We start from the raw sequence: 11,452 nt of genomic DNA, 5'->3' as shown, positions 1-11,452 counted from the left end.
AGGGATTCTTTTCCCCAGTACATATTGTCTGCTGTGTCAAAGAGCAATTGCCTGTAGTGGATGGTCCTAGCTGGAGCAATCAGGCAAGAGAAAGAAATAAAGGGTATCCAAATTGGGAAAGAGGAAGTCAAGCTATTGCTTTTTGCTGACAATATAATCTTATATCTACAAAATCCAAAAAACTTCACTAAGAGACTTCTGGAATAAATAAATTCAGCAAAGTTTCATGTTACAAAATAAACATATACAAATCAGTAGCATTCCTATACATCAATAACATTCAAGCTGAGACTCAAATCAAAGACTCAGTAATATTCACAATAGCTACAAAAAAATAAAATACCTAGGAGTACACGTGAATAAGGAGGTGAAAGATGTCTACAAAGAGACCAGTGAAACACTAAGGAAGGAAATCACAGATGACACAAACAATTGGAAAAATATATCATGCTCATGTATTGGTAGAATCAACATTGTTAAATTGTCCATGCTACTCAAAGTGATGTAGAGATTCAATGTAATTCCCATCTAGATGCAAAAATCATATTTCATAGATCGAGAAAAAATAATTCTATGGTTTGTCTGGAATAAGAAAAGAGCCGGAATAGCCAAAGCAATCTTACCCCATCAGAACAAATTTGGAGGCATCAAATCACCAGATGCGACAAGGCTGTACTAACTAAAAGAGCATTGTGTTGGCACAAAAGTAGAGACATAGACCGATGCAATAGGACAGAGAAGTCAGATATAAAACTGTCTTTTTCTTCTACCTGTTTTCCTTGTCATTCCAGTGTTTTCCCCTGTGGGTTTCCTACTCTGACTATGGGGGAGGTATTCTTAATTTGGGGAGATATGTGGCCAGAATAGAATTTCTAATTAAAGCTTTTTGTTCTCACGAGTATTACTATATAAGCACAAAGTCTTAAGAATTGTACTCTTTAATATTCACTTTCCTTATTTAAGCATGAAGAAAACAGTAGTCCGAATTGTACCAGAGTTATTCAGGAAATCCAGATTTACAATAATTTAGTTAGCTTTACATTTACATCACTCATTTTTATAGTACTAGCATGCTTTTCATCAACTTTTGACATTAGAAATTAAGAGGTATTCATTACAAGTTATGCAAGACAGTAAACATTAATGACTTCTTTTCTCAGTCCCAGAGTAAACGTGAACTCTCAGATTGAATGCTGTATATAACAAAAGACATGGCTACCACTGAAAGTATTTATGATTAAGTAAAAGACTTGATTTCTGCATTATCCTCTGTCAACATTCATACCATAGCTGATATAGATTTTGTTGATAGAGCATTCCTTTGAAGAAGTGAATGAAAGCTAAAAAAATCAAATAAGTCTGATAGTTGTAGAAATAATAAAATTAGGTTAAATATGAGTAAACAAGACTAAGTACAAGTACTTAACATACAGATTAATGTACATATGAAACAGACATTTGCACAGATTGACATTGCTAGACCTACAGGAACCCCTTCTTGGATTTAAGAAAGGCTTTGGTTTTCTGTTTTTCACGATGGCAGAGGTTGGGAATGTCAGGGCAGGAAGAAAGTGCTTGAGTTAAGCAGACTATTGCTGTTCCTTCATGTCTGCAGAACTCCTGAGGGGGGTGACACCAATGGAGAGTGGATGCAGAGAGGTGGCCCTCTTTGTGAGGAGGAAATTGGTATCTTGGCAGCTTTAATCAAGATTGCTGTGACCTATGCCCTGGGCAAACTAGTTGTTTTCACACATTTTCCTATATAATTCTCTCAGTAAGCCTCTGAGAAAGAAGTAATTTTTTTCTTTTATTTTAAAGATGAGGAAAGAGGGTAAGTAACTTGCCCAAATAAGTATCTGAGCCAGGAGTCTACTGAAATGCTGTGCCCAGAGCCAAAGACCTTTACATACCTGAGTGTGTCTGGACTGCGTGTACGTGATGACGTACTTACTATATCCCAGGAAGTGAAAGGCCATTTGGTAAAATGTTGCTTACTTGCTTATCCTCCCACAACTTGGCCTTTTAAATATCTGGTTTAAGTAGGTTATTCTGAGAAAATAAAATGCTAAGATATGTCATAGCCAAACAATATGGAAGCCTTCTTCGAAAATAGCCTTTGACACCACTGACTACGTCCTCCTTGAAAAGCTGCTCTCCTGTAATGTTTCATTATCAGGGAATGCTGGCAGCTGAACATCATGTCTGGGTAGCTTTGTTGGGTGTCACAAGGAACAATGCCACACAGCCAGAGTTTAATGACTAATTCTCATGCCCTCTCACTGCAGAAAATGGGGTCCAACCATGAGTAGGCACTACCTGGTCATTATGGCTCCTCAAATCCTGGTTGCATTAACCTTAATTGCAGGCTCTTTGGAATCTGCTCCACAAATGCAAGCTTCAGGGGTCAACCAGAGATTTGGGCAGAATGTACACGCTATTTACAGTTCCTATTATCAGGTTTTCTCCCTTCTCGGATCCCCCCTCACTTCCCAGCTGCTGTGGGTACCTGTATCTTGGTTCTCTTGTTGTTCAAGCCAGCAAGAGTACAGGTTTCTCTCTAAATTTCAGTCACCCCCCACTACCGTGACACCTGCCTTCAGGCCAAATGCTCTAAGAATGTGAAACTCACCCAGTGCTCTGCCATTCCCTTCCTACAGGTGTCAAACTTATACCTCCACTTCTACCTTATTTTGGTTACTCTTCAGTGCCTTCTGGTAGGTTTATTTTGGTTTGTTTCTGCAGAGTGCACAGTTGTTACCTGTGTGCATGTGCTGCAGGGAAGAGGCAGGGGTCATCCACTTTTAGAATTGGAACCTCAAAGAGCTTTTTGTGTGTCAAAACTTGTGCTCCTAACTCTCAAATCTCTTGACTTTCAAGTTAAAATTAGTTACTGTTGACATTTCTTACTTGTGCCTATTTTGTTCATGCTGTCTTTTTCTACTAAAATCCCTTCACATTTTCAATTATAGTTCAGTAGTGATTTATTGGGTGCTTACTATATGCAAGACACTATCCTCTATCTGTTGAAATCTTATTCATTCCAAATATAAATCAAATGCCAGTGCCTTCAAGATCACGCCCCTCCTTACTGCTGGATAGATATGTGATTACTTTCCTCTGAATGCCTTCAGTACTTTTTTACTCCCTTATGACATTTTATTCCTTACTATGCTTGCTTTTATCCCCACTATGAGAGGTCTCATTTCTAATATATTATAAACTACATTTGCAAAGACAGTTCTCACTCATGTTTGCATCCATTCATGCTACCTTAAATATGCTTTTCAAAGTCAGGAACTGAAAAGAAACATGAAAGTGTTTGTATTAGCAAGGGAAAGAAAAAAATTGTAGACTATCAGCTTCCTGTCTCTGCTCTCAATAGTAGAGTGGAACATCAGGTAATGAAATATTGTTTATTTCTATGGAACATTTTAATACAGATAAATCCTCTCTTCCTTCCTCTTCTTCTGCTTCTTTCTCTTCATTCTCTTCCCATTGATCTTGTCCTTCTCTGCCTCCTACTTCCCCTTCCCCTATATCTTCTCTATTTTACTCACCATTTAAGTACGATCAAATTCTAACTTTTTTGCATGCCTATTCTCATCTTTAAAATGCAAAAATATGTGTGTTGGTATGCAACACTTTTTGCTTTATGTTGTTATAGTCAAAAACGAAGACTTTCCTTCACCTTTAAAAGTTTACTACCCAAACTCCAGTAAACAGACCAATGATGTCCCCAGAATGGATGGGAGAACTCAAATATTTGAGTTTTCCTTCACCATGCTTCTTTCCTTTATAAAATATTATCATGAAATGTAGCTTGAATTCTCAACAAAAGACATCTATAAATATTTTTGTCTCTTTGAGGCATTGTAAAGAACATGTTGTAAAATAGAAATTGTAGAAATAAGGTGAAAATGAATTAAACTAATTTTGCTAATAACTCTACTCCTTTGTTAGATTCACATTGGAAGACATCTGAAAAGAGAAGATGTGTCATCAATTCGGCCTGTTGTTGGGGTTCTACCACCGAACAGGACAACTCCCTTGTTTCACTGCCAACATCTCCTCCTGTGGCAGGAGAGCTCCTTGGACTTTCTTTGGAAAATACCTCTGAGAAGGACACACATGAGGTTGTTGATGCCCCATGTGTCAATATAGGAAAGACAGTTGGCCAGGGAAGCACAAACATGGCCTCTATTTTAAAGTTCACTGATGACATCCTCAAGCAGCCTGAGGTTGAAGACGTTTTAAACAAAAACGACTGTGACTTGGAGAACTGTAATGAAGAAGGTGCTCAAATAGAACATCCACTTGAGTCCAAACTTTTTGGAGTCTCTCTGAAAACTATTTGTAAAAATGGCAATCTGCCAAAACCTATCATGGTAAGCTTTTGTCCTCTAAACTAATGGGAAGATGTGGGAAAGGAGAGCACCAGGAGATAGATCTGTCCCCAAATGGAAAAACTGTAGACACCACTGGTTACTTCAAAGTATAAAAATCTGACATAGTATTGCAGAATGAGAGGAAGACATAGTAAGAAGAGATAATCTAGTCTACTGATTACACGGAAGAGCCACATAAGCCTGCTCAGATAAATTAGGGTTTGCTCTGTAGACAGAGAATCTTCATTATCCCTCAGAAATCCTTTCTTGAACTCCACATTGTTCTGAAAGTCTTCTTTTATCACTTTAGTATTAGAGACTACTGACTCTTATATTTAAGTTTTAAGAATTGTTTTATTTGTAGTTAAAGTATTTAAGCATAAAGATACAGCCTCTGGCATTTATTCTTTTGCATATACAATCAGTCAGATCAAAGCCACTGAGTTTACATTCTCTGAAATTGATATATTAATCACTTCTAAGCAGAATTTATTCAGTATACTCTAAGCACTATGGTACATGTATGGCATTTCATGCTATGCTATGCACCTATTAGTGCCAGGCACCAGGCCAGCCACTGTTGGTTATCCTTCACAACAAATTTCAGCGGTAGTTAATATCATATCATCATCACTTCTTGACAAATTTTTTGAAGCCTCAGAACTTTATTCAAGGTTACAAAGTAAATATGTAGCACAACTAGGTTTTAAATCCTATGGATTACATGTCTCCAAAATCCATCCTCCTCTTATACTGCAAGCAGAGGATGTAAAAATAGAAAAAAAGCAAAATTATAAAACATTTAAAATACACCATCAGCAACTTTTAGGCATATAGTGCATTGTTGTGAACTGTAGTTTCCTTCATGTACTGTAGATCACCTGAACTTAATTTTCTTGTCTAACTGAAAGTTTGTACCCTTTGACTAAAATCTCTCCAACCCCAGTACCACCTCTACACCTTGGGAAACACCATTCTGCTCTCCATAAAATTTGACTTTAATCTTTGTAGCCACCCATCCAGCTCCAATCCTTCAGTGCTTCTACACTAGCACATCCTAGCCTCTGGCGGCCAAAGAGGGCAAGTACATGTTCCCTTGTTTATATGTGTGAAGTTCCATTTTGGTTTTTTTTTCCTTTGCTTTCCCATAGGATATTCTTTTGTTCCTGAATGAAAAAGGCCCTCTGAAGGAAGGCATCTTCTTTGTACCGGCTGACATGGAATACTGCCAACAACTAAAAGAAAAACTTAATTGTGGTGTACCAGTACAGCTGTACTGGGAAAATGCCTTTGTGCTGGCATCTATCTTAATGGTAGGAAAAGTTCTTCCTTTATCCAAAGCATGTGTAGCCCTCAAGCAAGTTATTTTTTTTTTAATTGTGAGCATTATTTCTGTCTACAGTGACCTATAATAGATTTAGAATTGAAATAGTGTTAAAAAAACATTTTGCAAATCAACATTGGACTTTAAAAGCCACCACCACTGATGTAACATATCAGATATGCTTTTAAAATAGTTCTTGTGTCATGCTAATCTCATCTTCACTTGCTAATCTTCACTTCTGAAACCCCATGTAATATTACATTTAATTAAAATTTAAACTAATTAACACACACACACTCTCAGAGATGTTTACCAAAACAAACCTACTGCTTATGATGATTTCCTCACTGTCTCACTACCTTCTTAACGAAGGCAAAGTTTTCAAAAACTAACATTTATTAAACTTTTGAAAGTAATCATAGAAGTTTATGATAATAAAATACATTTGCCTTACACCTAAAACAAAGATTTGCTGAGACTGCTGAAAATTCCTTTTGTTTTCATAATCATCATGCCACAGATATTCCTTCCCTTGTCCCCTAACTCCTTTTACTTTAAAAGCTGAGGAGGAATGAATTCAGCATCCAGGTTTTCTTTTAACTTTAACACATTTGGCTTTCTTTGTAGTTCTTATGCTTCAACCGTGGTTACTTAAGCCCCATCTACAGTTATGAGATTATAGAGTTCTAAAATGTTTTCTACCCGACATTCTTGGAAATGCCGTACAGTGTTGGAAAAGCTAGGGTCAAAACGAGCTTTAAGCTGAGGTTTTGACCCTGGAAATTGCTTCTGCAGAACTGCCTTATTCTCCCATCTCCCAAAGGATTGGAATAGACCAGAGCCAGGGGTAGACACAGGGCCCTAGCCTGCATCTCAGGGCCTGAAGCATAAAAACCAAATGAATAAAAACATGATGATAGTGAATCTTACATATGTCTACTCCAGCTGAGTGGCCAGCAGCTTATACAATCTTACTTCATGACTTTATGTACAATCACATGTTTCTTGGTACATGGTCCATGTCTGCTCTTCAACAAACCCTGCTAAGAATTTTGCAATTAAATATCACTCAAGAAAATGAGAGTGTTTCAGCTAGGGTCATCTAATCTGTTTTGCACAGGGTTTGTATTTATTCTGCAATCCTGGAATACAATAAATATATACACGGTATAGTACTTAATATATATGCCAGGACTTATATGTACGATGGACTTTTTTTTCATATAATTAGTTTTTCTTCCATCTCTTAATTTAAGAAAGTAAAACCTGTCTCAGAAAACATTTTCTTACTCTGCTAGTCTTCATAGCACTACACTTATTAAACTTTTGTGCTAAATCTTTGAGGCTACGGCAAAGAAGCATAGTTTTAGAAGAGGTACGTTCTGTTTCAAATTATAGAAATAGTATTTGTCTGAAAACAAAAGATGAAAAATGGTCCTGATGATTGAAGAGTCTGGTTAATAGGTTCCAGTTAATTGAAGTTTTGTCATATAACTGTCTTTTACTCCCATTTCTTCCAAGTGGTCATAGGAAGGAACATATTTTTTTTACCAAAACTTTGTGAGCTTCTGTTTGTTTTCTTTTTTTGTTGTTGCTTATTTCTTACTGTCAAGTCTATTTTGAAATGATACTTAAGATTTCCTTGAATTTTTCACTTATGCTGGTTTTGCTTACATATAAGTTTAACTCTTCAAAGTCTAATTGCACAAAGATTGCTTGAAACACCATAACCTTTATTCCTCTGACCTTTGAGGAAAAATTCACATTTAATTCTGTGGAATCGCAACTCAAATGAATTTGGGAGTTCTGCTGATGGCCTAGGCTCTGTTTTGGAGAAGAGACTTTCAGTTAGGTGCAGTGAGTTGTTCACTATAATTCAGAACCACACTTCTTACGTTCTATTCATCTGTGATGGCGGTTGTATTTCATAACCTGTTATTGCAGCTGTGGGAGAGTTCACTGAGTTGTTACTAAGTTATTGTCTTTCAAATGTAGCTTTAAGATTTAATGATGTTTTTCTCAAGACAGGTCAGAAGTAAGTTTTCCACTCAGACTTTAAAGGAGCTATTATCACTATCCGATTTTGCAATAACACATTTTTGCCTCTTCTAAATCTGACTTTTATTTATTATTTTTTCTTTTTTTCTTTTTATATTTATTTATTTCATCTTATTATGGAGGTACAAATATTGTTAGGGTTACAAATATTGCCCCTGCCCCCCTCCCTCCCCCCCCCATGTGTCAAGGGGTGTATGCTTCCATAACGTGTGTGATGCACACCACCGGGGATAAATCTGACTTTTAAAGTGGGTGCAACAGCTAAAATTAGTTTTACCCTAGGACAGGTAACTTTTGTGATGATGTACCTGATTTACAGCTATTCAGGTACATTTCTACCAGAAGATATGATAGAACAGAGAAAGACTTTGAATCAATCCATCTTCCTTCTTATTAACTACTCTAAAAAGAAACAAAGTATGGTAAAAGAGTGACATGATGAGAAACAGGTTCTTAAAATCACCTTAGAAACTCATTTATAGTTGATTTGCCTTCTCTTGTCCCTCATTAATGTGTGGCCATATGACACCAGCTGCAGTTTAATGATGACCTCTACTATGGATGTGACCTTGTTGGCATTGATGTGTACAGAAATGGTGAAGGTCTGTCCCTACCCTGGAGGTGCTCATAAGCAAGTGGGAAAGATGGCCCATGTAATCAACTAGCTGTAACAATAAGTTATCATAGCTTTCACATTAATGAAATGAACATGATACATAAGTAACAAGTTGTGTGTGGCCTTCTAAAAAGAACATAGATAAAGTTATGGTTGTTTTGGTGTTCCAGTAAAAGTTAAAATTATGCAGTTGTAGACTTTCACATTTCTATATGTTATAAGCAGGAAATTGCAAGAAGGTAGCCAACTATAGGTATAAGTGCTTTGACATGAAATTGAATTCCTTTTCCTAATGTTTGCTTAGTGGGAGATCAGAGTAAAAATTTGGTGCTGCTAATGCTAAAGTCTCTTCCCCTCCAGTGCCATAGCAACAGTGAGAGTTGGCCTAGAATCAACTTTCTCAGACTAGGAACAAATTTACTTTTAAGTTTTTGTAAATAAAAACAAAACAGCCAATGTCCTGGGTCATATCCTGTTTGTGGCATGGTTTGGGTAACACACCCAGCCTCACCAGTAGTCGCAGCAGAATAGGTCTCCAAGAAAGGATAATGTACTGTGGACACATTACTTACTGTATGTCAAGCATGGTGGTGCTGCCCAATCCCCAGATCTCAGCTTGTATCCATAATACTTTATCTCCCAAAATATATGACAACCTTTCTATATGGAATACTGGGAAAAATTCTAAGTGGCTCTTGATGCAATTGTGCACCAACAGCATTGGAATATAAGTTTCTAAGTTTTATTCACTTCTGTTTCCCTAGAACCTCAAGAAGTGCTTGGCACCTATGAATAAGCCCTTGATCAGTGATTGAATGAATGATTATGAGATTGTGAGCCTCACAGATATCTGGGTGCATTTCCTTGAGCTAGCCATTTAAGGGAAGGGGAAAAGAGGACTTAGAATGGTTTACTACCAGACCCGGTCATGTTCTACTAGCTTCCTAAAGTGTGTGCAAACAGGAGGATCCACCCAAATGGGTTGTCCTTTCTCTTTCCCACCATAATCCAGACTTTGGTTATCCCAGTGACTTTTGTTAGAAAAAAATCAAAGCCTCTGTTTCTTTGTCCCCAGTCTGTGGTGAATTGGCACAGAGCTCTATATAGTTCATGGAAGGTAGGACTTAACTGAACTTTTCAACAACATATTTTCTTTTTGGTTTCTCTAATACATACTTGGTATGAGAAAAATGATTAAAAATATTTGTTTTTTAATCTATGTAAGGATTTTCTGAAAGAAATTCCTGGAAGTATTTTGTCATCCGATCTTTATGATGAGTGGGTCGGTGTCATGGATAATGGAGAGGATAAAGACAAAATAAATAAAATTCAAAGGTATTTATCCTATTTTTTACGTCTCAAAAATCCTTTCTAAAAACTTTAAAAACTATTAAGTTTGTTAAAAATCAAAGTCATATTCATAGGGAGCAGTTTAAAAATGGATTTATGCTAGCTCATCATAGTTATTATTTTATCCCTACTCCTATTAACATGGAATACTTAAGCATTGTACACCTTCTGTATATCTGAATTAATAGGAAGTGTATAACACTCTGGTAGGCCAAGGGGAGAGGATTGCTTGAGCTCAGAAATTCGAGACCAGCCTGAGTAAGAGTAAGACCCCATCTCTACTATAAAATAGAAAAAAATTAGCCAAACAACTAAAAATAGAAAAAAAAAAATAGCCAGGCATGGTGGCATGTGCCTGTAGTCCCATCTACTCGGGAAGCTTGAGGCAGGAGGATCTCTTGAGCCCAGGAGTTTGAGGTTGCTGTAAGCTAGGCTGATGCCACAGCACTCTAGCCCAGGCAACACAGTGAGACTCTGTCTCAAAAAAAAATATATATATATAGGAGGTGTAATTCAGTGGTTCACTAGGTAATACTGTAGGCCCAGTCTATAGTTTATGATCTTAATTTTGGTAAATATTGAAGTAACCAAGATAACTCCTTATATAATTCCTTCAGGAACTGAAGTCATATGGAGAAAATGACCTATTTCCTCTACTCAAGCAATTCAGTTTGGTAGAGTAAGGATAGATAAACCAAGAGTCACCATAATAATGCAGTATAATCAGTGCTATAAAAGACATATCTAGAGAGTTCTGTGGGAGCACAGCAGAGAATCAGTTAATGCTTTGAGAAGTGTCAAGGAAAAGGGGAGTTGCAAAGTCTCAGTCTGATTACACAGCATGTACTGTTTCTACTCATGCACAGGGAAATTGCTTGGAGAACTCATCACTCCCATGCCTGGGTATTTCTCACATTATAATAGACTAGGAAAGAAATGTCCATTAGCAAACAGAAATACTTTGAGTCCTGTAAAAATTCAAGCATCCAAAAATCATTTATTGGCATATGCTTGTTTAGTACAGTTATTTTCTTGAGCAACTTTTAAATGTGAATTATCTACATACTGCTCTTGATGTACATAATTTATATGTGTAACATACTATACCTGTGGAATACACCAGAAACTAAACCAGGTGACATAGCACTACCTCCGCTTTCAGTATAGTTTGGTGGAAGCCATTCAGATAGCATCCAAGTTTATATTTGTTTGCTCATTGTCCAAAACTTTATCTATCTATCCATCCTATAAGTTGTTAAAGTGTGTTTTTTTATAAAAAGGTAATATTATTACTGTCATGCAAATATAAAATAAACCCATGTGAAAGATTTTCTTTAAATTGTTAATAAGGGAATCAAGAGGATGTTACAGCCATCTTTGTAGATTTCAAATTACTACAACTTCTGTGTTCAACCAAGTTGAGCCAGAAACACTGAAAATGAATTCACAAAAAGATACAAAACTGGCCTTTTCTACCAGGGCAAGGGTGCAGATAAAGCAGTTGTTGTTCCGCCACCCAGAATTTTCAAATCTTTAGCCAAGTGTTATGTGTACTGCTATCAGTTATCTACAATTTACACAATTGTAAAATATCCCTTGTGAGAACCTTAGGGACCTCATAGTAACCCAGAGCATTTTTCTAGATGCCTTATTTTCCATTGAATATACCCAACAATCTTTTGGTCTATTTCAAAATCCTTTGTTACTTACCCTTATGAA

This window comes from Microcebus murinus, chromosome 4 (genome assembly GCF_040939455.1).
Source record: "Microcebus murinus isolate Inina chromosome 4, M.murinus_Inina_mat1.0, whole genome shotgun sequence".
Classification (NCBI taxonomy): Eukaryota; Metazoa; Chordata; class Mammalia; order Primates; family Cheirogaleidae; genus Microcebus; species Microcebus murinus.
This window is presented reverse-complemented; position numbering follows the sequence as displayed.